Raw genomic sequence first — 27,496 nt, 5'->3', positions numbered from 1 at the left:
ATTACCAGTAAGCTTGTATTAATATCACCAAATCCATGTCTTCAACCAAAAACGGAGGTTGCAAATATTTTTTTACAAGTGGATCTCATGATAATTCATGGTATCACTTCTTTTTAAAAAGATTTTTTTGAGTGTAGCTGACACACAATGTTATACTAGTTCCAGGTGTACAACATAGTGATTCACCTTCTCTGTATATTAAGCTATGCTCACCACAAATGTAGCTGCCATTTGTCCCATACAACACTGTTATTATACCATGATAAAACTTCTCATTCTTTTTCTATACTTTTAGCTTATGAAGGGAAGGAACTGAGTCTTCTTCTCATCTTTGGTAACTCTTAGGACCAGAGACTGAATATATGAATTATATATGTTTTCATTCGTGACTTAAATTACATGGCATTTCTTCTTATGAATTTATGCAAGCCAGTAAACCTTTATATTTTATTTTATATAATGGTTTACTTAGCCAAAAAGATGGTTTTTGATAGGATCATTTTTGTTTTATATACTCTGGAAAATATAAAATCCTATCACACATTAATTTTATATTTACTATCAGATTTGGTGAAGGAGGTGAATGGTGTTACAAGATCATCGTGGAATCACATGAAATTAACTTAATATTAAAAATACATCTCCCATGCCATGGGGATGTTGATGGTGATTCTTTCAAGCATCTGAGAATAGTGGTATTTGAAAATATTCCCTAGGTTGATTGTATTAAGAACTTAGAACAACATTATAAATTTAACCTATTATTTTCATAGTTACAATAAGAACTGATATTTCTGTGTAAGGCTCAAAAATAATATTAATAAAATTGAGTCAAGTAATTTCTAGGTATCATAATATATTTAAAGTAATCTACTTGAACTGGGACTTCTGCATCCAGTAAAAATGAAGTAATAGGGGCTGAATTTATACTTCTACTCGAAACGAGCAAAGATGGACAAAATGTGTGAAACAAGTTTGAGAACATTGTGCATCATACGCTGGGCTTCAATAAATTTAAAGGTATTCAAGTCACACAAAGCATATTCTCTGACCACAATGGAAATAAATTAGAAATCAATGAAGTATTGCATATAACAAATTAACAAATGAAATTGTTTATATTACACAACAAGTCAAGTGAAAATATCTTTGGGCTTGGGGGAAAAAACCTCTCAGTTCCTATTCGTCAAGAGGAAAAATCATGTTAGAGTGTACAAAAATGGCCAATATAGGAACAACATTTTGCATATGAGTTTATGCTAGAAAAATAATGTGTTCTAGAGGGATATAAGATCATCAAATAACCATGTGCTCTTGAGAAATGAAATGAATTAGTAGACTTTGAGATCTAGATGTTCTAATGCATCGGGTAATTTTATTTTTTTCTTGAATGGCATATGTAGCCTAAAATTTGGTGAAACACATTTCAGGCAGACAGCATTTAAATAGGATTTAAATATCTTTGAAATATTTTTTTTTTCATGATTCTCATCCTTTGGCAGGGGGATAGACATTTTCAAATTGGTTCTACCATACATATATACAGCTAATTCACTTTTTATTTCTACTCAACACCAATACAGGTATTCTGGGACTTTTTCTTGACTTGTAATTACATCTCATTTACTCCCACATCTGTGCCTTTGCTCATGTTGAAACTCCACATGCATACCTTTCCTGGCTCCTCCCATCTTGTATTTCAAAACGCATCTATTTAAGCTCCCAGCTTACCCACTATGGACTTTCCTTCAACTATTCTGACCTGCCAGGAATGTTCCTTTAGAATTTTATGAGTAATCAAGACTAAAGAAGTATAACACAAACTCTCTTACTAATTTTTAATTCAGTGGGTTTTAAACTATAGTAGGCATAATAATCACTTGAGAGTGATTGCAAAAAATGTGTTTGGCCAAATTGTCAGAGATCCCAAACCACTAAGACTAAGAGATCAGGAATTTGTATTTTACTAAAGATCCTAGGATGTCTTGATGTGATAGTCTGCATGTTACACTTTGAAAAAAAAACAAAAACCAAAAAACAAACACAACTCTTTATTGAATTTCAATAACTCAATCTGTTTCACTCAGAGATGCACAGTGTCCAATTCTTTTATATTTTCATATTATCAAGTAGAGTGCTAAGCATATAATGGATGCCCAATAAATGCTCACCAACTGACTGAAGCAATGCAGTTATACACTTAATGTACACTAGGTTCCCTTATTCCTAGTTTCACTTTCCATGGTTTCAGTTACCTGAGGCCAATCACCATTCAGATCTTCCTTCTCACCTATCATCAGAAGGTCAGTGGTAGCCTAAAGCTATGTCATAATGCCTGTGTCATTCACTTCACTTCCGTAAGGCATTTCATCATCTCACAGCATCACAAGAAAAAGAAGGGTGAATATAGTATATTTTGAGAGAGACCATATTCACATAACTTTTATTACAGCATATTGTTATAATTTTCCTATTTTATTATTATCTCTTACTGTGCCTAATTTATAAATGAAACTTTACCTGAAAACAACACAGTATATATAAGGTTTGGTACTATCTGTGGTTTCAGCCATCCACTGAGGTGCCTTGGAACATATGTGTCACTGATAAAGAAGGACTACTGTATGTACTCTTTAGTTATTTTCTTCACTGATTGCACAGCCATTTATCTTAGTTTTTTTTTCTAAACTTGTGATTTGATTTCTCTTGTGAATGATAGAATTTTAGAGCTAGAAAGTCTTTCTAGAATTAACTTAGCTTGGTTCTCTCATTTTTCGATGAAATAGTTCAGAGCATGAGAGGTCAACAGACTTACCCAACAATTACCCAAGTTCACACAGTTAATTGTTGAGAGAGCTATAGCTACAGAAGCCAACTCTCCAGGCTCCTAAGCCTAGTGTTTTTGCTGCTGCACATTTTGTCTCTTACTAAGAAATTTGCCCAGTGACTCGAGGTAGTGGCACAAGTGATTAAGACTGAAACACACATTTTTCAATAAATTTAGTGAAAAAATTTCATGTCATTCCAGAGAACGCATAGTAGCTGTTGCATTAGCTTATTTGTTCTGGATAATTTGGGGTCAGATAATTCCTTGTTCTGTGAATTGTAGAGATTTTAGCAGGATCCCTGGCCTCTAAGCACTGGTTGCTAATAGTACACTTTACTTGTGCCAATAAGAAATGTCTCTAGACATTGCCAAAAGTCCCCTGGGAAACAAAATCACTCCCAGTTGAGAACCTCTGCTTTATATAGACAAGGACATAAATTCTTGAATTCTTGGATTCTTAAATTCTTGGAAAGACTCAAAGGGTCTTTTGAGACCTCTTCAAGAAACGTATTTGTGCATGGGAAGGTGCTTTGCATTTGAAGCAATCACTGTCTGAAGACACCAAATACGTATGTTCTAAACAAAAGGATGGTGAAGGTAGGAGTGCAGTGCAGTATTGTAAGTAGAACATATAAGGCATATTATAGTGTGATTTAGATGGATTTTTATAGCTTTTTTATTTATATGAATTTTTATTATGCTCCTTTTAATTTTATTTCTCAGTGCTATAGCGCCTGTTATTTCTCTAACTGGAACATTATGTTATGGTTTAAAGAGTGATTTTTCATCATCTGTAACCAATGTATATATAATCTAGACATGAAGTGTTTGTTTTGTAGATTTTTCAGAAGTCAGGAAAAATTATGTAGATACACCCTTTGGAAAATGTACGTACATATAATACCTTGTTACATACAATGCGTCTTGTCCCTCCCCCACTTTTTTTTGAATGTAGAAGCTTAGGGAAGCTTGTTTGACTGCTTGAGTCAAGCTTGACCTTAACAGAATAATTTCTTGAAAGGTATCTGCTCATCTTTGCTGTTTTGCTAAAGAAAACAGCATCTTTCTGTTCTCCCAGGATACAAAACATGAGCTGAAGTTTAACGGATGAACAACATATTATCAAACAGCTGCTAGAGAAACATCTCTTTGGTGTAAATCAGGGTCCAAAAGAAAGGAAGAGAAATATTATGTAAGAAAAACTTTATCCCAAAGAGTAGCTTGCAAAACAGAAGCAGCATGCGGGGAGTGGTAGGTTGAGTTCCAGTCCTGGCTCTGTTTGGTACATTGGGGTGCATTAAAAAATAACGTTTATTTCTTTTTGAGAGAGAGAGAGAGAGAGAGGGAGGGAGGGAGGGAGAGAGAGAGAGAGAGAGAGAGAGAGAGAGAGAGAGAGAGAAAGAGATACACACACAAGAGTATGCGTAGGTGAGAGGCAGAGAGAGAGAAGGAGACACAGAATCTGAAGCACTCCAGGCTCTGAGCTGTCATCCCAGAGCCCAGTGCAGGGCTTGAACCCACGGATTGTGAGATCATGACCTGAACTGAAGTTGAATGCTTAACCGACTGAGCCACCCAGGCACCCCAGGGTGCATTTTTATTTATCAGTGCATGATAGTGTTGGGTTAGATGATCTTGTACATGTTTGTACTGCACATCTACTCCACAAGTTCCAATTATTTATATTGCTCAGAATAAAATATTTCTCAGCAGAAAGAAGAAAAATAGCAGTAGAGAAATGTTCCAAGTAATAATGTATGCCTCATCACGAAAAAACTGTCCTCTTTTAGATGGTTGGACACAGGATTTTACTTAGAGGACATATGCATATGGACACTTCATACACAATAGTTCTAATTAAAACAAAATACTAACCTCCAGATGATTGCCTTCTTCTGTGGGTAAAAAAAATACTCTTAGCAGTATTCTGCTCAATTAGGTCAATTAGTTGTTTAATATTTAAAGGAAGTAGTACTCAGCAATTATAATATTGATGATTTTTGTAATTAAAATATAGAAATTATAAGTATCAACTGCTTAGACTCCAATTAGCTTATTAGCATGCGGTAGAGAGTATATACCTACATTATTGGTATCATTTTTCTTATTCAGTTCATGGCAACTAAATACTGTCAGCCCTTAATACGATTACGTCAAGCTTTCATACAAGTTAGCTCTTGGCCAAAGTCTGACACAGACAGTCAATATCTGGGCTTAATTATGTTGATGAACAAAAAAAAGTCACCTTTTTGTGTGTAAGCTAAATGCTCACTGTGTGTAGGGAGAACAGCTGTTGCACTTTTGATCTCACCCTAAAGATTGGAACAAAAGGTCAGAGATCTTTTGATGCAAGCTAATTAAAATATCAGTGATTATGCACACCATGTAAGCTTGCTCTTGGATCAGTGTGTAAAGCAGAAATTTCTTTTTTATATTTATTATGGCTGTGCACTTTGTTGTAATAGTTTAGATGTGTAAGTGCCAAAAAGATCCACACATTAACCTTTGAAAGAATACTCAAATATTCCTGTAGTTGTTTCTTCTTCCTTTACAAAATTGAGTACATTAATGTATGTTTTTCCTATTCACCCCAAAGGGCAATTGAGTCTGGGAAAGAAAATTGCAAACATGGAGAAAAGTAGGTTCTGTCAGATCATTATTGAAACCAGATGGGGATATTCTTCATTGGTGGTTGTCAGGCTTCTGGTATATAGCTGTGAATATTCCAGCTGAATTAATTGGATTAGCTATTTTAGAAATTTGTCACCATAGATCAAAGTGTGACCTATGAAATATCTACCTTACAATCAACAGAATGTTTTAATTTAAATGCAATTTACATTTTCCCTGGCCTCACAACCAGATATTCTGTTTTCATAGGTCTGGAGACGAGCTTGAAAAGATGTATTTCCTAACAAAAATTCCAGGTGATTCTGACACTCACTAAAAGTTCTCATATCACTAACTTAGCAGCATCCAGAACTCAGAGCAATCATTTTGTCTTTGGCTTGCCTACTTTTCTAATCATTTATTTTCCAGTGACCCCTCATCTTTTTTCCACCTCCTACCATTAGTTTATTTACGTTTTGGTGAACTGTCAACTAATGCCTCCTAATGGGAACTTAAAAGTATTAGATTCTCTAGGGGATATTTCTAGTTGAATAAGAACAACAATAATAATGATATTTGGCTCTATACATTTCAAACCTTGTGTCTCTTTTATCATGTATTTCTGGTGCCAGAAGTTGCAGGGAATTTTTATACTGTGAAATGACCTTGGCTTTGGACTTCTGTGGGGTCACTGTAAGTGAACGGGCACATTGAGAAGTGGGAGTATTCCTAGACTGCTCCTAAATTGAGATATGGTTAGTCTACATGGAAATGAGTGTGTACTACATAAATATATCCCATTAATGTCCAACTAAATGTTAACTATTCACAACTCAGTTTTTCCTTAGGTGGGTGCCAACATCCCTACAGTCACTCCAAAGCCATGGCACACAAGGAAAGGAAGTGAGAGATAGGGGAGATCTGAGGGGAAAGAGACGGCGACCTTATTTGATTGTAGTTAATATATCTTCTTTTGCACAATTTTGCAAAATAGATGATTATGAAAGTGCATTATTGTCCTCTTCCTCCAGCGCTTCCCTAGGTCGGGCCCAGGCAAACGAGGTTCCTAAAGCTCAAGCTACATTAGCTTCTCAGTAAACTCACATCTACCTATATCTAGCTCAGTGATAGACATCCTGCTGCTATACAAAATAGATGTATAATAAATGGATGAGTGAATAAAAAGGTATAAATCTTATTCTCCCAGTAGTTCAGACAAAGAATTTAGCAACATTTTTGAGGTCACATAACTGAATAAGGTGACATTCATTTAAAAAGCAAGTTTCCTGCTCATGGACTTTGCTGTGCTTCAATGATCAGTTTTTCTAGTATAGTCCATTGTTGCTTGGGTAACATGTTTAGCATTGCCCTGGTTTTGGGGAGCAAGCTGTGCAGTGATAGTTTTTCTCCAAGAAAAATTCCACCTCAATAAGGTATGTTCTTTGTTGTAAAGAATCTAGAAGAATGCAATGACTATCAGATTTTTTTTTCCAGATATCAAAATTCTCTGATCTAGTTAACTTACAAGTTCCTAAGAAGGCTATTAAGCAGTTGTATAAATGCTGGGGGATGGAGAGAGAAGGGACTATTAATATTTTCTGATGGTTTTCCAGTTAGACTGTGTAATAATGCTTTGATGCTGCCTTTGCCATGAGAAGGACTTTCTCCAGTTCACTGGAGTCAGTATTGTTACAGGGGTTGAGAGTTTGGTTTCTGGAATCAGAGTTCCTGGGATCTCAGTTACTGTCTGCTGCTTACTATGTGCCCTTTGGCCAGTCACTTAATCCTATTATGCCTTTACATTTTTTCATGATCTGTTACATGGGATTGTTTTGAGGATTGAATGAACTAATACATGATTTGTAACTGCTCAATAAATACAATTTCTGTCATTGCACTTGATCTTGTCTTTGACACTAACTTCCTGTTGACATTGGCAAGCACATTATATTTGTGGGCCTCAGTTTTTTCATCAGTAAAAGGAGTAGTTAAATTATAGTTAAGATTCATAAAATTTTATGATAGGAGTAACCTTGGTTCACTATACATTGCACTTGCAAAACTTATTTTTAAGTCAGAGTTGTTGTGAAACTTCTCTGTTTAATAATTGAAAGATAAAAACCCACTCATTTTTTAGCATCTTAAAAAAATAAATGAAAAAAATCAAACAAGTTGGTCTTTTTCTCTTTGGATGGAAATCTTGTTTCCTAAGGAACCAAGAGCACAAACTTTGGATTTCATTACGGTTACAATTCCAGATCCCACCCGAGTCCCTTATCAAATGTGGCCTCATTAAGTGCAAAAAGCAATGAATTTCTCTATTAAATAGTACTGAGCTAACTTATGGCTGACATGAGCTCAAATGAAATGTAATTACTTTAAATCTGTTCTTATTGGACTGTAGTTTCACATTGCAGACAGATAAAAACACATGCAAAGATACATGGGAATCCTTATTTATCCAGGCTCTTTTCTGAGGAAATATATGGATATCAAAGACTAACCCAACAGATTAGGTTGTGTGTTATCCTGTTTTGAGTAAGTTACCTCTAAGACTAACCCAAGAGATTAAGTGTTTTCTATTTTTTATTTTATTTATTTATTTTTTTGCTTTCATCAAAGATGGAAGTGTTTATAAACAATCTGTTTATGAACAGATTACAGTGTAATCTATACTTTTTTTAACCAAGAATTTTGTAAACATATTTATAACCTTGGGAAAAAAAGAAGATACATGCTTTGTAATAATAATTGCTAATATTTGCTCTATAGCAGAAACAGTTTTAAGCGCTGTATATGTGTTAACTCATGGAGTCTGTTTTACAGAGAAGGAAATAGAAGACAGAGAGACTATGCAGTTTACTCAAGATCATATCAATAGTGAGTGACAGAGCTGGATTCACGTCTATGAAGTCCAGTTTGGGTTTGAGGTTGTAACCACTAAACTACTATTATTTCTCAAATTTCTCCTAAATTATATTGGTTTCCTCAAGGTGGAAAGACACACTAAGCATTGAACAGGGAGAAATGGAACCCAGAATGCAAGTTTGTATCTGGTGTATTTATATTTATTTTGTTTCCCAGTAGGAATATGATATCAAATGCAACCCAATTTTGAAGGAGGAGGACCAGCTAATAAGTGGTTATAAAACTTGCCTGAGGTCATCTAGAGATGTTAGTGAGAGCAGGAATAGGTATAAGCTGCTGACTAACTCTGTTTTTTTGGCTAAAGCCACTAGAGAATATGTCTTTCCAGTGACAGCCATCAATGGCTGTAGGGGATAGAAACAACTAGGAGACAATTAGTGATTCCAGAGGGAAGTGACAGAACATGAAATGCTTGGGGGCGAAAAGAACATTGCAGGGATCTGGCTTATGGTAATAACTTCACTGACAACCTCAACTTAAAACAAAACTAATGATTTTAAAATGGCGTTCCAAAAGAATCTTACTATTCAACTCTTGAGTTCCCAGCATTCATTTTATAGAAGTAAGCCATATTTTGCATACTTAAAGTCTTTTTTTTTTCAGTGGCAAAGACATATGGGTGATCCTACTAACTCCTGCTTATACTTACTGGCAAGAATAATGCTTCTGTAGTTCCTTGATTTTGAAAGTATGGTATTGACATGTCAGAAACAATGGCTCTCGAATAGATATATTATATGCAAAACAAGGTAAAATACCAACACAGATTGGATAATAAAAATCACTTATATTCTACTATTCAGAAACTAAGTTAACATATTTTCCTGTGCATATTTATAGTTATAACAACTTAGGGATTAATTACATGCACCTTGAATGTATATTTCACTTTATGTGAATGTTTCTCCAGATCATTACATACTTTTAAACTTTGGATTTGAAAACACCAGTGAATGAGTGGATAACACGTTGCACACTATATCATAACTTATTTGATATGCTTCTATTATTGGATGATTATTATTTTTAGATGTTTGAATAATAAGTATTTTTATACATGAATCTTTTTTTTTAAATTTTTTTTTTAACGTTTATTTATTTTTGAGACAGAGAGAGACAGAGCATGAATGGGGGAGGGTCAGAGAGAGGGAGACACAGAATCCGAAACAGGCTCCAGGCTCTGAGCTGTCAGCACAGAGCCCGACGCGGGGCTCGAACTCATGGAGTGTGAGATCGTGACCTGAGCCGAAGTCGGCCGCTTAACCGACTGAGCCACCCAGGCGCCCCTATACATGAATCTTTGTCTGAACTTTTTTATTATTTTTAGTATAGTCATCCTTAAGACAGATATAAATTTTCAGACTAAAGTTTAAAATGAAGCTTGAAATAAAATCTTTAATATATATTTAAAAATTGTTTTACAGAAATTTCTTACCGATTTTTTTGTCCTATCAGCTGTATAAAAGGAGGTCTGTTTCACCAAATCCTCATTCTCATAATTTTCTACATTTAAATACTGCGACATTATCATTGAAAATGTCTTAGTTAAGGGGCATACTGGTGTCTCAGTCAGTTATGCATATGACTTTTGCTTTCGGCTCAGGTTATGATATCATGGTTCATAAGATCAAGTCCTGCATCAGGCTCTGCGCTGACAGTGCATCATATCCTAGCCAATTGCCCTTTCTTAAATGATTGTCATCTGTGTTTCCTCTGCAAATGAATTGTCTACTTCATTCTTTGTCTAGGATCTAAACTGTTAAATGTTTGCTATTGTATGTTATGATCAAAATGTTGGCTAATCTGAACAAACTTGTTGAAAGCAAAACATACTAAAATGCCAATCAAACAATTTCGTATGAGTTAAAAATTTTTTCCTTTATTAATATTTATTAAGACTGTTTGTAGAAGAAATATGGAAGGATATAGTCGGATCAAATAACATGCTTATAATATCTTATAAAAGTTGCTAAGTTATAAATAAGGCAAAATTATTGTATATAATCTGGAAAAAAGGGAAAAACATTCTGTATATACAGATATATTTCTGAGCCCTGTTTACGACTATAAGTGTATAATTCATTGCTTCTGCATTCCTATAATGTGTTACAACAACTTGGAAGAAAAAGAAATGAGCAAGAAAACAGTTGCACAAACATTGTCAAATGTCTTTTCCCGATATCCAAACCCTATGGGTTAAACAGTCTGATGGCTTCTTTGATCCTATTTACCAAATTAGCTTTTCATTTGTCCAAATAGGTCCACAGCTTTTAAGATGTGCATTTTGTTTGAACATTTTCCCCCTCAACCCTCTGGTGTCTCTTTTTCTTAAACAAAGGATGTAAGTTTGGCTAGCTGCAAAATTTATTTCTAATTTTCAGAAATTCATGTGAATCTTTCCAAGTGTGAGAATAATAATTCCATTTGGCTTAACTCCAGTGATCTTTGAAACAAACAAACAAACAAACAAACAAAAACAAACAGAAAAATAAAATAAAAAACAAACAAACAAAAAGCACAAACTGTAAGGAGAGTAACGATCTGTAGAAATCTGCAGGAGGCCTTGGTCCTTGGTCCAGGAGTATTACTGCTGACAATTACACAAATACTGTTCCTGTGCAATTATCCCAGCAAAAATTATAGAGGCCTGATGCGATTTATGCCTACCAGTTTCTATGTAGCACTTTGTTTGAATCAAAATGGCTATCTTTATTTTTTCTTTTCTTTAAAGGGTCAGTCAACTCCTTAGGAGAATATAATTTTCTTCCATCTAGTTTTAAATGGCATTAGCACAGCAATCAGATGTCAAGGTGAAAGATAAACATGTCTGCTCTTGGGTGCAGAAGTGGTGAAAATACCAGGTAAAATGGGTACCATCTCACTGCTTTTGCATTTTAAATAGCACTAACCTTGTGCAGTGTAGAGTTATGATTTCTTAAACTGTTTTCTCCCTACAATGGGCAATCAGGTCCACAATTTAAAAATATACTGTGTACTGTCAAGTTTTTCTACTGGATGTAAGTGCATAGAAAAAAAATTAATTTGTTTTGTTTCTTATTTTTGTGTGATTACTGCATTGTATTTATTTCCACAATTCCTTTAATGTCACCATTTAACTACCCTTAATTGAAGACTGCTTTTGTTTACTCTTTGCCCAGGAGATTACACTTCAGGTCATATGCAATACATTTTAAGCAAATCAGATTGGAGGGGAAAAATATATATATATATATGTATATATATGTGTGTGTGTGTGTGTGTGTATACATATATATATGCTTTTTCCTTCTAAAGATGTGTGTATCATGGTTAAGTGTGAAGTATGTCGAAAAGTAATCACCTACCAGTCTGTTTAAGGGCTCTGGCAGCCATTTTAATAAAAATTAAATGTAATTGCAAAATGGAAGGGGGGGGGAAAACATGTGTACCAAAGCCCCTTAAACAATTTCTTTCTATCAGACATGACTAGAAGATAGTTTTAGTGAGGCTGCCTTTGCAAATTGTGCAGGCTCTGTTTGGCTGAAAAAGAAAAGGGTAGAACTGGATGAATAAATCTATTTCTCCACCTTAATACGATGAATGGAATCCAGCAGACAAGTTATCTCCTTTATGGTGTTTAAAAAGATGACATCCCAAAGGATTACAAATTTTGTAGCTTTTCATGTAATGTCATATATGTGTGTATATATATATATATATATATATATATATATATATATATATTTTTTTTTTTTTTTTTAAGGGAGATGGTGGGCATTTTTTTTGCTTATGTGTATTAGAAAAACAGAAACAGTCTAGTAATTTTCTATATTTGAATGCTGGAACAGGAATTGCCTAGTACATGGTTATTGTTAAATAAGTGCTTCTTAGATTAAATATTATTTGGCGTAGCCTTGGTTGAAGCCTGGTCCAGTTTCATGATTATTTGGCTTACAGGGACTACACTCAGGTTCCAGTCCTAACCCAAGATTGTTTTTTTTTTTTTAGATTTTTAATTTTTTTAATGTTTATTTATTCTTTGAGAGAGAGAGAGAGAGACAGAGCATGAGCAGGGGAGGGGCAGAGAGAGAGAGAGAGGGAGACACAGAATCTAAAGCAGGCTCCAGGCTCTGAGCTGTCAGCACAGAGCCCGACGCGGGGCTCGAACTCACGGACTGTTAGATCATGACCCGAGCCGAAGTCGGTCACTCAACCAACTGAGCCGCCCAGGTGCCCCTCCAAATTGGTTTTAAAGGGATGGAGGGGTGCTCAGCAAACTTCCTCAGGGTTCTAATTTAGCATATATATAGCAGTCCAACATCAGGTTGATCCATCCACTTGATACTTTCTTTGTCCTTCAGTCTTCCAACTAGCCTGTCTCTGTGGGTTTAATGCATCACCATGAACCATCAAGCTAACATGTTCAAAGAAGGGAATCAATCATCTTGAGTCATGATCATCTTAATCATTTGCTCTGTTTAAGTAAGGACTATGAAGTCTACTGGTCCCCCCCAGCTGAGACATATCACTAATTTCATATCATCACCTAGTGTTCTGATCAGTGTTGGGATTTCCTATGGCACTAAGACAACTTTTCAACTATATTTATTTCCAAGCACATTTCTTAGAAGAAATTCTTTAAAGGTGGAATTTAGTTTTGAATCTTTGGAGGTCCTATTAATAGCCAGGGTATGATTTTAATCCACAAAGTCTTAAGAGATACAGAGGTTGTTAGGGTCAGAGCTAAGCTTGTTAAGAGCTAAAATCTTTGTCTCCACAGGATGTGGGACCCAGGGAGCTTATAAAATGAAGAAAGAAGACAAAAACAAAAGAAAAAAGAAAGATATGTCAATGTTTGCTTTCTGTCATTGTTTAGGTTTTAGCTTTCTGGCATTTGGGATAATACTGATGTGGTCTAAAAATACAATTACAGCCAGGGGCAGACCTTCATGCTAATGAGACAGATGTGCTCCAAACCTGGCAATGATGCACTCCTCAGTGGAGGAATGATGTGGACCATATGGTGTGAGGTCGGCTCCCTTCCATCAGGATGATCCCATCAGGGCTCTTTGCATTTGAAGCTAAGGGTGTTGTGCTTATGGGTTATTCACATGTTTGGCTGTCTGTGGGTAGGTAAGTGAACAGCAATCCTCAGCACCCTGAATTGTGATACTTAGATACACTTAAAATAAAAGTGCTCCTCTTTTATTAGTGCATGTAATGTATGTTTTCCTCATAGTTTTGCCTCCTTTCTCATTTTCAGGAAAAGCCAAGTAGTATTTGGGAAGAAAAGAGGCTCTGAGGATATCTGTTTTGACATTAAAAAAATAAACAGAATGTGGATGATCTATTTCCTAAATTATTTAGCTTTTTCAATTTTAAATCCTCTTGTTCCCTAGGAAGGCTCTCTGCTTGAAATGGTAGAGTCTGGTCACTAGAACAATAGGGTTTGTAACAATATGTGAAAGAGGATTTTAAGGATTTAAAAAAAGAGACAAATAGTAAGACCTCAGCTTGTCTAATTGCAGTTTAAAAATTTTCTTGATTCCATCAGAATTCCAGGGGGGATCTCACATTGGTGGGAAATTGCCATGATTTCCTGATTTACATGGGCTTTAAGTCCCTTTTGGCTTAGGGCATAGCTAGATGCCATTTTTTTGCCAAACTTGGCAGTAGGGAAGGACAGCCCTTGGATGGCAGTGTTGATAGGATCCTATAGTTTGTCTTCATTTCTGATAAAGGGTAGATCCTCAATAAAAGGCACTGAATGAAAAGATAGCACACAACCTAGACAAGCTGGTGTCGAGAACCCGTGGTTTGAATGGTCAGGAGTGAACGTAGTTCGCTGGTTGGGGAAAACTGACACACAGCTGATAGACTGAAGTCCAGTGGGAGTTATTTTCTGCTCAGCACTCCATTGGCAGCTGCATTTGTGAATCAACTAAGAGCAGCTTTTATTGATATGGTCACTACGCTTTTAGTTCCCATTTTGAAGTGTATCGCTTTGATGGATGTGTAAGGAATCCGCCTCGACACCTCTGACAGAAGACACCAGGCAGAAGACACGACTAGATTTTGAGCAATCCTGATTCCACAAAAGAGATGACACAGACTGCTGAGTAAAACACAGCAAGCCAGTTTGTAAAGAGCCCAGGCGTTATTTGACAGAAGCACCCTAAGTCACGGTTCTGCCCGCTTGTCTTTGAGGGCTGGAGAGAAGGCTCCTGTCTGAAAGAAGAAAAGAAAACTTCCCCAAGGCCAAAACACACCAGGTTGTAAAAGCCTGGAGTAGAGATTTGTTGACCCCTTGTCACGATCTCCCCAACCTCATTCCTTTGTTCTTCTTGGCAAGGACCCTCTGCTAGAATTTAAGCAGTCTCCTTCACAAGTCTTGTCTATGACTTGTTCATTATTAGTTTTGAACCTTCACATAGCCATTTCTAACTCACAGAATATATTCTCTGCCTTCTATTTGTATATTTACCCTGTTTTTATTGTCCTTGAAAAATCTGGCTTAAATCTAACTCTTGGGAGGCATTACATAACTAAGTGGGTCCTGCCCATGTATCCCTTGCTTAGCCTTTTATCTGTATTTGGAACAAATGGACCTGATTTAGGCTTCCAGAATTTGTAAACCCTTTACTGGCATTAAATATTTGGTAACCATGTGTTTCGGCTACTTCTGCATATGGGTAGTTATTTCTCCCAACTATAGTGTCACTGCCTAGGGGCAGGAACACGTTTACTTATGCAATGTATAATTTCCTTCTCCCTCCATCCAGGACAGTCCAGTGATTAGCAAACAGTAGGCACTAAGCATGTGTAACAGTTATAAATCCTAAAATAAGAAGTATCTTTATGATGGGCATACTTAGAGAAGGTGAGCAGCAAGAAAGTGCAAAAAAAGAGTGATTATATAAAGTGCTACATATGTTCTGGATATCTACTACTGCATAACAAACTATCCCCAAACATAGAAACTTGATACAATAATCTGGCATTTAGGCAGAGTTTCAAAGGGACTGTTTAATTCTGGTCCATGTGGGGTTAGATGGGCTCTGGAGTCTGTTTCCTAGATTGCTCACTTATCTGGTTTGCAAGTTGGCTCTGGTTGTCAGCTGGGAGTTCAGCTACGAGTGTTGGCTGGGGGCCATGGTTTCTTGCCATATGGGTACTTTGGTGAGGTTACTTGTACTTCCTCACAGCATGGTGGCTGAGTTAGAGAGTGGTCTAGAAGGCAGGAAGTAAAAGCTAACAGGTCAGTTAAGGGATACATCTAGATGTCAGAAACAAATACTGCCTCTTTATGAGGGAGTGGCATGGTCACATTGTAGAAGACTACATGTGATGGGAGCTAGTATTTTGACCCTCTTGGGAAAATACAGCCTACCAGATAGATGTTGCTTTACTAACAAAACTACACAAAGTAAAATAGCATAAAGGGAGGAAACTCCTTGATTGTAAACTCTTTTCAAAATTAATGATGATAGTTAAAGAGTCCTCTGGGTGGCTCAGTCAGTCAGTGCATCCAACTTCAGCTCAGGTCATGATCTCACGGTTCGTGAGTTTGAGCTCTGCATCAGGCTTTGTGCTGACAGCTCGGAGCCTAGAGCCTGCTTTAGAGTCTGTGTCTTCCTTTCTCTCTGCCCTTTACCTGCTCACACTGTCTCTCTCTCTCTCTCTAAAAGATGAATAAACATCTAAAAAATATTAAAAAATAACTAATGATGATAGTTAACATTTATTTCCTGTTCTCTGCCAGGCACTAGGCTAAAAGGTTTATTATACATTATTGCTCATTTGATTCTCATAGTGTATGAGCTGGACACTTGTTATTGTACCCATTTTACAGATGAAGAAACTGGGATATAAAGAGGTAATAGAGTTTGCTCAGGGTTACAGCTATCAAATGGCAAAGGCAGGATGTTAATACAAGGAGTTTAACCCTAGAACTCACACTCTCTGTTTCCTGTTCAGTCACTATATAGAGCGAGAAGTTGTAATGTAGCACAGATATATAAGAAATGCCAATAGCCATTAGTGCAGGAGTTAAGAACCTGGGTTTGGGTCCCTGTGCTTCTGGGGCACTTGAAACCTCTGTGATTATTACATGGTATTGTTTGTATGTGTATTTGCTTTTATCAGATTCCTAAAAAGGTATGCTTTGTAAATTCTTAAATGTAAATAAACAAAGAATAAATAAATGCAATGTAATTATTCCCCTTTTTCCTAAAAAGGGCTTACTTTGGGGCGCCTGGGTGGCGCAGTCGGTTAAGCGTCCGACTTCAGCCAGGTCACGATCTCGCGGTCCGTGAGTTCGAGCCCCGCGTCAGGCTCTGGGCTGATGGCTCGGAGCCTGGAGCCTGTTTCCGATTCTGTGTCTCCCTCTCTCTCTGCCCCTCCCCCGTTCATGCTCTGTCTCTCTCTGTCCCAAAAATAAATAAACTTTAAAAAAAAAAAAAAAAAAAGGCTTACTTTCCAATTTCTTACAGGATCAGTTAACTTCCTCCTTTCCTTTTTTAAATTTTATTTATTTATTTTGAGAGAGAGAGAGAGAGAGAGAGAGAGAGAGAGAGTAGGTGAGCACCAGTGGGGTAGGGGCAGAGAGAGGGAGAGAGAATCCCAAGCAGGCCCCGTACTGTCAACGCAGAGCCTGTCGCAGGGCTTGAACCCACGAGCCGTGAGATCATGACCTGAGCCCAAGATTGAGTCGGATGCTTAACCGACTAAGCCACCCAAGTGCCCCATCTCCTTTAAAACCTTCAGAAAAAGGCAGCCTTGCGACACTGAGGGCACACCAGCTTTGTGGCCTGTGACAGACTTTGTCAGGATCCCAGCGACTCCTTTGCAATCCTTGTAATCTTAGGTGAATTACTGACCCCTCCCCTCAGGGCCTGGTTGCCTGGGTTGCAAAATGGGGCTAATGACCTTTAAGAGTTGGGAGGACAAAATAATATGCATTGTGTAACATACCTGGCAGTAATAGATTTTCATCTGGTGTTATTTCCTTTAAAGGTATTTTGAGTGTTGCACGAATTGGTGCGGTAAAAACATTTTCTTCTCAAGTAGCTGCTAACCTCTAAAGGCAGGACAAATCCCCAAAGACATCCCTATACCACATTGCTTACATGTGGCTACATAAACGGCTCAGCTCATGTTTCGGTATTCAGTAGCATGCAGGCTCCATATTTTCCTCCTTGTGCAGAAGCATCCTGCAGCGTTAGGACCAAGTGAAGGGGATACAGAAAATCAATCCAGGCAATTGCTTCTTCACTTTCTGATCAGTGCTTCCCAGGTTACCCCCAGCTTTGAATGCATTTAATCTCTTCTGTGTAGACCAGTATCTACCACCACCCTGCAAGTGTTGCCATTAAAAGAAAGGTACAGAGACCTGTTATTTAAAGGTACAGAGACCTGTTTAATAACAGAGACCTGTTATGAAAATTTCTCTCTGGTCTTCCCTAATTTGCTGTTTTGTTAATAAAATCTGGGAGAGATTTTCATCTGTAATTTATATTTGAGCAATACTTTGATTTTAAACTTTTATAATTACTAAGGTTTTGGGTTGTTTTTTTTTTAAATTATCAGCTTTCACAGGCAGAATTTTATCTGTTTTTTAAGAACAAATATGAACATGTCTCTGTGGGAGCTCTTGCTTGTAATGGAAGTATAATAGGTAATTCTTCCAGAGTGCTTTTCTCAAATAACTACCTGGACATCCTCCCAGACTTCAATAGTTAGAGCAGCTGAGGTTTGAGAGAGTAGGTTAACAAAGGGTTAAGGGTGAAATAGGCTTTTGATGTTATCTCTTTATCTTTTTAATGTCTGGCAGGCAGGGGAACCAATAAAACTTGGTAATTATTCAGAATATTTACTGAAGGTGCTTCCAGTTTGGTCTCTTTCTTTATTCTTGAGGCCTTTTTTTTTTTACAGGTAGGTTCATTTCTTCAAAGCTTTGAAGATGGCTCCAAACTTGTCCTGGGCCCAAATCGCCAAGGAACACAACCCTTCCCTTTTATGTAACTATTACTGATACTTAATAACTTTTTCATTTCTCTTTGTTACTTTTGTATTAAGTTTCATCAGCCTATAGAAGAACTCAAATAATTTTATAGTTAAAATTGATGGTCTGAACTGCCTAGTTTTCTTGCAGTTTCTAGCTTTCCTTTTAATTGTTTCAGCTCTGCCTGCTATCCTTTTTGTTGCTTCTCTGTTTTGCTATAGTTTTTTTTTTTTTTTTTTTTTGCTGTTTGTTTTGTATTGGAGGCATAATGAACCACAAGAAAAAAAAACCCATGGAATATTGATCACATCCTAATAGTTTTAGAACATCAATACATACATTAAAAAAAAAAAACTTCATTTGATTAAAAAACATGCCTTTTCTTTCTTCTGTCACTTCCTTAGTGGCTTAAGAGATCTGTATTCAGTTTCCTTTAGGTTAGCAAGCCATGCTTTTGTCTTAGGTGTTTTTATTAAAATTCACAACCAGACAAACTTATCATTTGGATAAAATTTAATAAAAATATAAATGCTTTTGGTTCCCATTTTCTTCCTAATTTCATAAGACATTATAATTGTTTTATTATGCTGAGAATATTCATGTCTGCCTCTTATCTGAGTTCCCTAAACCTTTCAGCAGTTAAGTTCACAGTGCATGACTTTTACAATGTAGCTAGAGAGCTTGGGCTGGGTCTGGTGACCAAGCAGAGCTAAGTGGAGCCCCTATCACTTTAGGTCTGTTAATTATATTCTTCCTTCAATATAGCTCTACAGAGATATAGACTTCTGCCATAGAAATGCAAATATTTCGATGAATACAGAATACATGATGTCACCAATGTGAAGTGGTCATGACATACTGGGCCAGTTCTCAACTCACTTGCCCACTCTGATCCATTTGTAGTAGTTGGGGGAAGCACTAGTTTTCTGAGATCACAACCCGGCTGATGGAAAAAAAAAATTGCCGGAGTGATGATTCCCTCTATGCCTTTTCACAAAGGGAACAATGGCAATGGGAGAGCCGTATATTTGCCCTCTTTAATCTAGGCATGTATTATTTATTAAGAAAACAAACAAGGGCTCCTTTTCATTTCGTTTACATGCCTCAGCTACAAACAGGAATCTGCTTGAAAGGTTCACATAACTCATTTCTGAACAACAACACCTATACAGTAGAGTCAAGTCATTAAAAAAAGCAATGGCACATGTAGAAGTTTATCATTATGAAAAGATTACACGTTGTGTGGTTTGATTTCTCAGACCCAGCCCTCTCATTTTATGAAACCAAAGATTTGTGACTACAGACCCACTTTCCTCCTTGGCAGCAGATACCTCAAAGACTGTTGACATTTGAAAACCAGAGAAGCTGAACACTGACTCTCTAAAGAACACTCTACTTCTAGAAAAGAGGTGATCTGATCTGTTTGACTGTGTTTGATGTGAAGTACTGCAAGGGAGAGTGCACTGTGTGGTCACAGACGTGCTCTCAGGTTGGAAGCAGCCGCTTATTGGGACCCGTATCATTTCTGTTGCACCCTCCAATGGTAGGTTGTCGGCAAGTATTTATTACCCTTTCCGCATCATGTAAGTTAAATTCCTTTTCTAAGGCAATGGGGCCCTGAGGGAATGTCAAGGAAAGGGGGAGAGGGAGAGGAGTCTGGGATGAGATGTCTGGTTCTATAACCTCCTTCCAGGCCATTAGTTGATCTATTAGATCAGCTCCTCTCAACCTTTTGTGTGTAACTTTCCTGGCGGAGTTGTTGAATTATGTACAGCCACTCTCAGCAAGCTGTTTAGGTCAGGGGGCTTTTCTTTGGCATTTAGTTCCCACGTACTTAAACAAAACCTCAATTTGCTAAGGTTTTTAACACTAGAAGCTTGTTCTTTTTATCCATTTTTATTATTTCTTCCATGCATTGTTATTCACAACACATCTGTCTGCAGGTTATGGCATTTTGGCTGTGTTTCACCATGCTAACCTCTGTTACCTCTCCTAGGGTTTAGGAAACAGTCCCCTCTGGATTGAAATATTAATGATCATAAGTACAACAGCAACCCCTCTGCTTTTCAAGTAATGCAATTCTAAGCCGAAGGGCAGCAGCACCAATTATAACTACAGGAATCCTATATACTCTCCCAGTAGGATGCACAGATGCACACACAGGGACTCAGCTGGGCTCTGATACTTGTAACTCGATGCTTCCTTGTGCTTTGGTGTTTTGAGGCTCTAAAAGAGAAAAATGATTCTAGCAAGGAGATTTGGTTGGTGAGGAAGAACCACTCACAACTGCTGAGCTAGCTGTGTGGGAAATTGCCCTTAGGTGCATGGTAGGGCCTCCTCACCTCTGCTTATAACACTCAGTTGCGGAGATGAGGGAAGCCTGTGTGATTCTCAATTTCTTCTCCCTCCTCTGGCTGTTTTCAGTAATTAGAATAGCGTACCAGGGAATGTAGTAGTATATTTTATTTTTGGCTCAACTGCTACCTGAGAGACAGGCTCTTTGAGCCCCAGGACATTCAGCCCAAGGGTGAAAACAAATGAGCAAAGATTATAAAATGGGTCGAGTCACATGGGGTAGAGAGCCTGTTAGCAGAAACGGATGCACAGACCAAGTCTTTTGAGGCTGACTTTTCTGCTAGACTACTCTCTAACTTCAGGCTGACAGTCCAAAGCCTTAGACTATTAAAGTGCATAATCAGGTTTTGTAAAGGTCCATGGGTTCCCAACAGGAAGAAAGGAGAAAGAAAATGTAGAGCAGAGCACAGGCAAGGAAAAATGGAAGTATTTACATAAAAAGAGAGTTGAGCCCGAACAGTAATACTACAGAAAAGGAGAAAATGAAAATAGTCGCCAAGAAACAAAAAGGCAAAACAATAGGTGATTAATGACCAAATGAGAGTTATAGCATTTATTGAATACCTATAGTGTTCTAGGCACCATTCTAAGTGCTAGATATATATTGACCTCTAATTCTTGTAACCATCTTTTGAGGAAGAGAATATTTCTATCCCCATTTTACAGATGAGGAACTGGAAGTGCACAAAGTTTAAATAACTTGCTCAAGGTCAACATTATACTCTTAACCATTATTCTTCAGCTTCCTCCTAAGAGCTGAAAGAGCCTTTCTAAGAAAAGATTGGAGCAGTTGCCCCGATAAAGATTGGTCCTCAAAAATCAGTAGAATTGAGCTATGCAGATGAATAGTATTAATAAAAGCATTTTAGTAACAGGATGTCTCCACAAAAGGGGATCTCTAAAAATTCATGGTTTTAAAAGATTAGTTAATTTCCTTACAGGAATTAATGAAGTCACTTTCCTTTGCCTCCGTAGCTTTGGATTCAGCTCTGGGTACAGTGAAATGATGAGTTTTTCTTTTCCTTAAGCCATCAGTTGCTTGAATGTGATTTTTTTTTTTTTTTACAGATATTCATCAATGACTAGTATTTTAATTTTTTTTAAACGTGTATTTATTTTTGAGAGAGAGAGAGAGAGAGAGAGACAGAGTGTGAGCCGGGGAGGGTCAGAGAGAGAAAGAGAGAGAGAGAGACAATCCAAAGTAGGCTCCAGGCTCTGAGCTGTCAGCACAGGGCCTGACGCGGGGCTCGAACTCTTGAACTGTGAGATCCTGACCTGAACCGAAGTCGGACGCATAACCGACTGAGCCACCCAGGTACACCTAAAGACTAGTGTTTTAGTCTTCTGAAGAATGTTAACTGGAAACTTTAAACCTAATTTAAAAATAAAGTTGATGGAATAATATTAATATTTCACATAATTGGGAGTGCTCCTGATACACAAACAACATGTCAAGCATAAGCCCAATTTTATTAAAAAAAAAATGTATATATGGGGGCACCTGGGTGGCCCAGTCAGTTAAGCATCCAGCTCTTGATATCAGCTCAGGTTATGATCTTACCATTTATGGGTTCGAGCCCTGTGTCCAGTTCTGCACTGGCAGCATGGAGCCTGCTTGGGATTCTCTCTCTCCCTATCTCTCTGCCCCTTTCCTGCTTGCACTCTGTCTCTCTCAAAATAAATAAATAAACATTAAAAAAAATAAAAATGTGTGTATGTATATATGTATGTGCACATATTTTAAAAGACTGGAAATATATACGTCCACTTATCTCTGAGACTATGAAAGCTTTCTGTTTTTCTATTTACTTTTCTGAATTTCCTAGTTGTAAAAAATGACATGTATACCTGTATACGCAGAAAGGATGTTATTAAAAGTGAAAATAAACACAGTTCCAGCATCATGTTTTAGAAATGGCTTTGGTAGATACTTAATCAAGTTATGAATTCTAACCAACCCACATATCCCTATCTCTGATTTTTATTTGAATTAAATCTTCTGACTTTATAAGCAAGATAGAACATTGACTTCCGAATCTAAAACAGGATTAGTCAAGCTTCTGAAGGTCAAAATGGAACCAATTCTCTATCACACATTGCAAAGAAAACTGTCAGCTCCTGGTCTAAACTTTGGGTCCGTGGAATCTTTTGCTGTCTTAGTGAACAGCACTGTTTAGTTGGAAGAAGAAAAGCAACATGTTAAAACTGTAAGAAACTATATCTCAAGGCAAGAATCAGCCCTATTTTATGTGCGTTATATTCAATTATTGCGTCTGAATTCATGGAGCTCTTTGAGAGTGCCCACTCACTGGGAAGTTGGGTATCTATGCACCTAGTTAAGTGCTAGAATGAACAATGGAATGAGTATACAGTAGCTGGAGACCAGAAAACTAAACTTACGAAAGTATTACATTTACATGTCCATGTTGCCATTTTCATTGATGGTGGAAGAAGGAAGCAAAAAGGACTAAGAGGAGACTTTAAGAAGCACTCTCTGACTATGACTAATAAGGCATGAAGACCATTAAGATGTAGTATGAGGGCTGGTAAAGGGAAAGAATCTCAGAAGCAGTAAAACTACCTCAGGATGATTCTGATTGGAGAGAGGGGTTGCCCTCTTGGAAATCCATCCTTCTTACAGATTGACACAAACTTCACCAGCAAATGCTTTATCTGCTTACCTGGAGGTAATTCCCTAGGAACGCTACTTACCCTGCTTTAGCTCGCCTGCCCAAATTCTAAACCCCTTAGAGAACTCGGTTAAAAACTGATGGCCCATTGAAATTAAAAGAGCAAAACAAATGGCCACAAAACAAATGAGTAAGTTATGCTTCTTCAGTTATTTAATGGTAGAACTGCTCACTGCCAGTTAGAAGTTGTGCAAGGGACAAGGGAAATGTCTATCTGAGTTTCATTGCATAGAGCTAAGAGTCTCCCTAGTCTTCCTATTGCATCCAGAGCACAGAAATTATGGATTTAGCACATGCTTTGTGCCTAACTGCTCGCTTCTTGGGCAGGAGTACCAATAACCTTGCCAAACACTTGCTCTGATGGGGCTATGTAGTCTTTCCTTGTTCATTGCCTGCTCGCCATCCTGATTTCTTACAGCAAAACGGATTTATGCCAACTGCAAAACTAATAAAAAAGTAAATATTTTTAACCAGTGTAGCAATAAATTAATTTCATGCCTATTTTAAATGGCCCTGTTAATAAAAATAGAACTCTTCTTGTGCTTGAGAATAACTGTATTGAAAATGTGATTTTGCTGGCTTTCTCCTCGGGATGTGACATCGCTCACAGCTCTTCCCAACTGCTGCCAGAAGCTGTGTCAGTCGTTGGTTGTGGGTGCTTAACAGCCATCTGGAAGGAAAGTTGGCATCACCTAGTTGAAGGCATATCTCAAATCGAGGGATTGTAGCTGCCATTGCAGTTAGTAAACACTGTAGCTTCCCTGCTGGATTGAATGTCTACTCCAAATTCCTGACGGGAAGAGAAAATCAAGAAAATCAAAGCATCACCTGAATGCTTTGCTGACTGGCAATTCATGAAGGCAGGGGTTTCTCTTTTAGCCCAGAACTCAAAGCAGATGATGTGTGGTCCATTTTCATTCGTAATCTTATTAATAGAGCCAGTCAACTGCTGCCCACGCTTAGAAAAAACGTGCAGGCCATGCTCCTTAGAAAGCAGAATTTGGAAGTTTTTGCTGGAAATAAATGAAGGAGCAGGAGGCATAGGATTATTTTGTTTTTTATTTACCCGACACTCCTGTTCTGGTCACCTGTTCTGGGAGGCATGGGCAGTCATTTTATTGAATCCTCTTCTGCTATTTGCTGGACAGGATCCACTTTGCAAGTGTACTTCAAGAGTCCCCTTAAACTTTGGACTACAGGTAGCAAGCAGTAGAGATAAAACAGGAAACTTTTGTTGAGAACTCTTTATAATCTGATTACCTCTGGTTTATAAAACTGTACCTCAAAGCAGATGCAACCTGGCGTATTTTTTTCTAATGATTATTCTGAGAGACCTGGAGAGTGAGGATGGATAAATTCCAACCCACTGTTGTCCCTTCAATATAAGCAAAATGTGCTTTTGTTGTCATTATGCTGTTCATTTCTTTACTCTCGGAAGTATTTCCCAGGAAAGTTTGTCTTTTTTTTTTTAATTGAAGAATAATTGACATGTAATATTGTATTAGTTTCAGGTGTACAACATAGTGATTTGATAATTATATACACTATGAAATGGTCACCACAACGTCTAGTTACCACCCGTTGAAAGAGTTTGTCTTACATCCATCTTTTAAGCATGCATGCAATATGGGATCTTGGCATTTTTAAAGCCAGAAACACCAAGGAGAGTATGAGACAACAGAAAAATTTAAATGTAGAATCCAGATTGTCTGCTCGAATCTAATTAAAGAGCCCTGGGTTTACTGGTATGCTTAGGTGTTCCCATCACATACTTTAAGGAATAACCTGATACCATCTCTTGGTCCACTGTTGCTTTTACCAGAGTTTTAGGAGAAATACCTTTACAGTGGATTTCCATTTCTAGGGCCATAGCTGCTGGATTATAGGGTCATAAATAAATTAAAAAAAAAAAAAAAACCTATTCTTTTGGTTCAGTCTTCTCCCTCTTATCTCACTGTAGCCTAACTCCTCTCTTTGGATTAGGTATAGAGGATTCCTTGTGTGCCTTAAATTTTGACATTTCCCTTGAAATTTCTATTGTTTTTGACCACTCCTCGCCAGGTGCCAGATAAGGCCTCTCTACTGTCAAGAGAATCCAGTTGTTATTACTTCCTTCTTATCTGCTTTGGTTTTCAAGGTAGTACAACATTGTGTTTTCAGAGTCTCCCATAGACACCAGCAGAAAAGCTTTAATCTCTTTAGTTTTGGTGCGCATTCTCTTCTCCTAATATGTCAGGTACTTGTCCATATGGAATCACTGGAAGTTTCTCATGTGACTGCGCTGTGAGAAAAGTCATAGCCTCTTTTGTATGGCTGTGAAATTGTTCCTAAACTAAACCTGTTGCTTAACTTTAGTTGAATGGATAGAGACCCATCACTTGCTCAGATTATTTCAAGCAAAAGAGTATCTAGAGCAAAGATCCATGTAGCCCTGAAGTTCAGTGGGAGCATTGTGAAAAATCTGGCTTCTCTGTTGACTACTTGGTCAACGTTTCTGATGGAAGCTTTGCCTTTCTCTTACCTCCATTACACCTTCTCTACCAACTGTTTTTCTCAACTGATGGTCTCTGGTCCCTCATACTTCAAGCTTATGACAAGTCTTACAGTTCCACCTCTGATGTTTTTTCAGTTCTCCCAAATAACTGTTAAAAGTATTTGGGGGAGGGGCTCTTGGGTGGCTCATCCGTTATGTGTCAGTTAAGCTGAGATTTCGGCTCAGGTCATGATCTCACAGTTTGTGAGTTTAAGGCCCTCACTGAGGTCCTCACTGACAGTCTAGAGCCTGCTTGGGATTCTCTCTCTCTCTCTCTCTCTCTCTCTCTCTCTCCCTCTCTGCCCCTCCTTCACTCTCTCTCAAAATAAATAGGTAAACTTAAAACAAAGTGTTTAAAAAGAAGTCTTTTGGGTTTTCCAGAAGCTATTTCTTGAGAAGCCCTCTTCCATTTTTATTTTAAATAACAGGTTCCTTCAGAAGTTGATTTTTAAGCTTAAATTACTTGCCTTTGGTTTTTGTTCCACCTCTGGTCAGATCATCTCTAGCAAGGGTCTTAGAGTAAATACTGGGCCTAGGGATTGTGAAAGCACATTTCCTCATGGAAGAGGCTGTGTGCAGATTCTGCAAAGACTGACACCTGAGAAGCCAATTTTGGATTGAAAGTATTTCTACAGAACTACTGTGAATCAAACATACATTGAAAGATAAAGGAGGGACCAACTTTATTGTATTCTGAACTTGAACATTTTGATTTGTTATGTTTTGAATGACTCTTAAAGGAAAAATGTGAAATTATGAAACAGAATATTGCAATATTATGACTTATACCAGATCTTTTCAAACTCTGTTGTTCTCTTTGTCTCGGGTATTCAATGCCAGTAGGTTGAAGGGTGTACATTTCTCTGAGATGGACCATACGTGCTGCTGTCTAAGGTTACTTTTCTGCTAGTAAGGCTGTGTGGAATATGGTGTTCATCATAATAGATCTAAATATAGTTTAGTTCAAGGAGAACATATGGTCTTTTGGTGTTGCTTAGGGCATGGTTTCACTGGACTGATTTCAATCGTGTACTTTTCTGTGTATGGCACTTAACAAAGTTATAGACAGTTTGAGCTGGGAGTGACCTAACATCATCTAATCCATTCTTTTCATGTTTACAGGAAAATATTTGTCCAAAAACAGGTAATTAGTGTGGGTGTGGAAATTAGGAGCTATGTCTGCTGGATTTTAGGGTAAGGCTTTTTCTAATGAACCATGCTACTGGCAAGGATAGATAAATCATATATATGGCTTTAAAATTATACTCATCAAGAGCCTTTTAAATACAGGTGAATAGAATAGAGCAAGTTATATAGATACTAACTAGAAATATCCTGAGGATGTAGAGACTTCTAACATGTATATCTGGTTCTGAGCCAAGATGCTGGGCTTTAATTTCCTCAAATGCTGTCAACATTTAAAATTTCCCTTGTATGTTTCTTTTGGGGACCCAATTTCTTTTGCCAATGAATAGGCAAACAGGAACTAATAATGTACTTTCATTAGCTACATTCTTCTCCCTGATGTTATGAATTTCTTTATCTGATACTCTGTGCAAATGTTTTACATG

The 27,496-nt window shown here is 37.4% G+C and overlaps 1 protein-coding gene and 1 long non-coding RNA gene across 2 annotated transcripts in view; one reads left to right on the top strand and one right to left on the bottom strand.

Moving 5' to 3' along the window:
- The window catches only part of NXPH1 (neurexophilin 1), a 301,946-nt gene that overhangs the window by 112,394 nt on the left and 162,056 nt on the right, over positions 1 to 27,496 (top strand). The gene's annotated exons all lie outside the window — the stretch shown is intronic.
- On the bottom strand, positions 23,524 to 26,061 carry LOC121028683 (uncharacterized). Its single transcript, XR_005789382.1, has 2 exons — positions 24,459 to 26,061; positions 23,524 to 24,182 (listed from the first exon to the last, which is right to left on the bottom strand). It is a non-coding gene; the product is annotated as an uncharacterized LOC121028683 (long non-coding RNA).

Source organism: Herpailurus yagouaroundi, unplaced genomic scaffold, assembly GCF_014898765.1.
Source record: "Herpailurus yagouaroundi ecotype Mexico unplaced genomic scaffold, PumYag 100, whole genome shotgun sequence".
NCBI classification, from domain to species: domain Eukaryota; kingdom Metazoa; phylum Chordata; class Mammalia; order Carnivora; family Felidae; genus Herpailurus; species Herpailurus yagouaroundi.
This window is presented reverse-complemented; position numbering and strand designations above follow the sequence as displayed.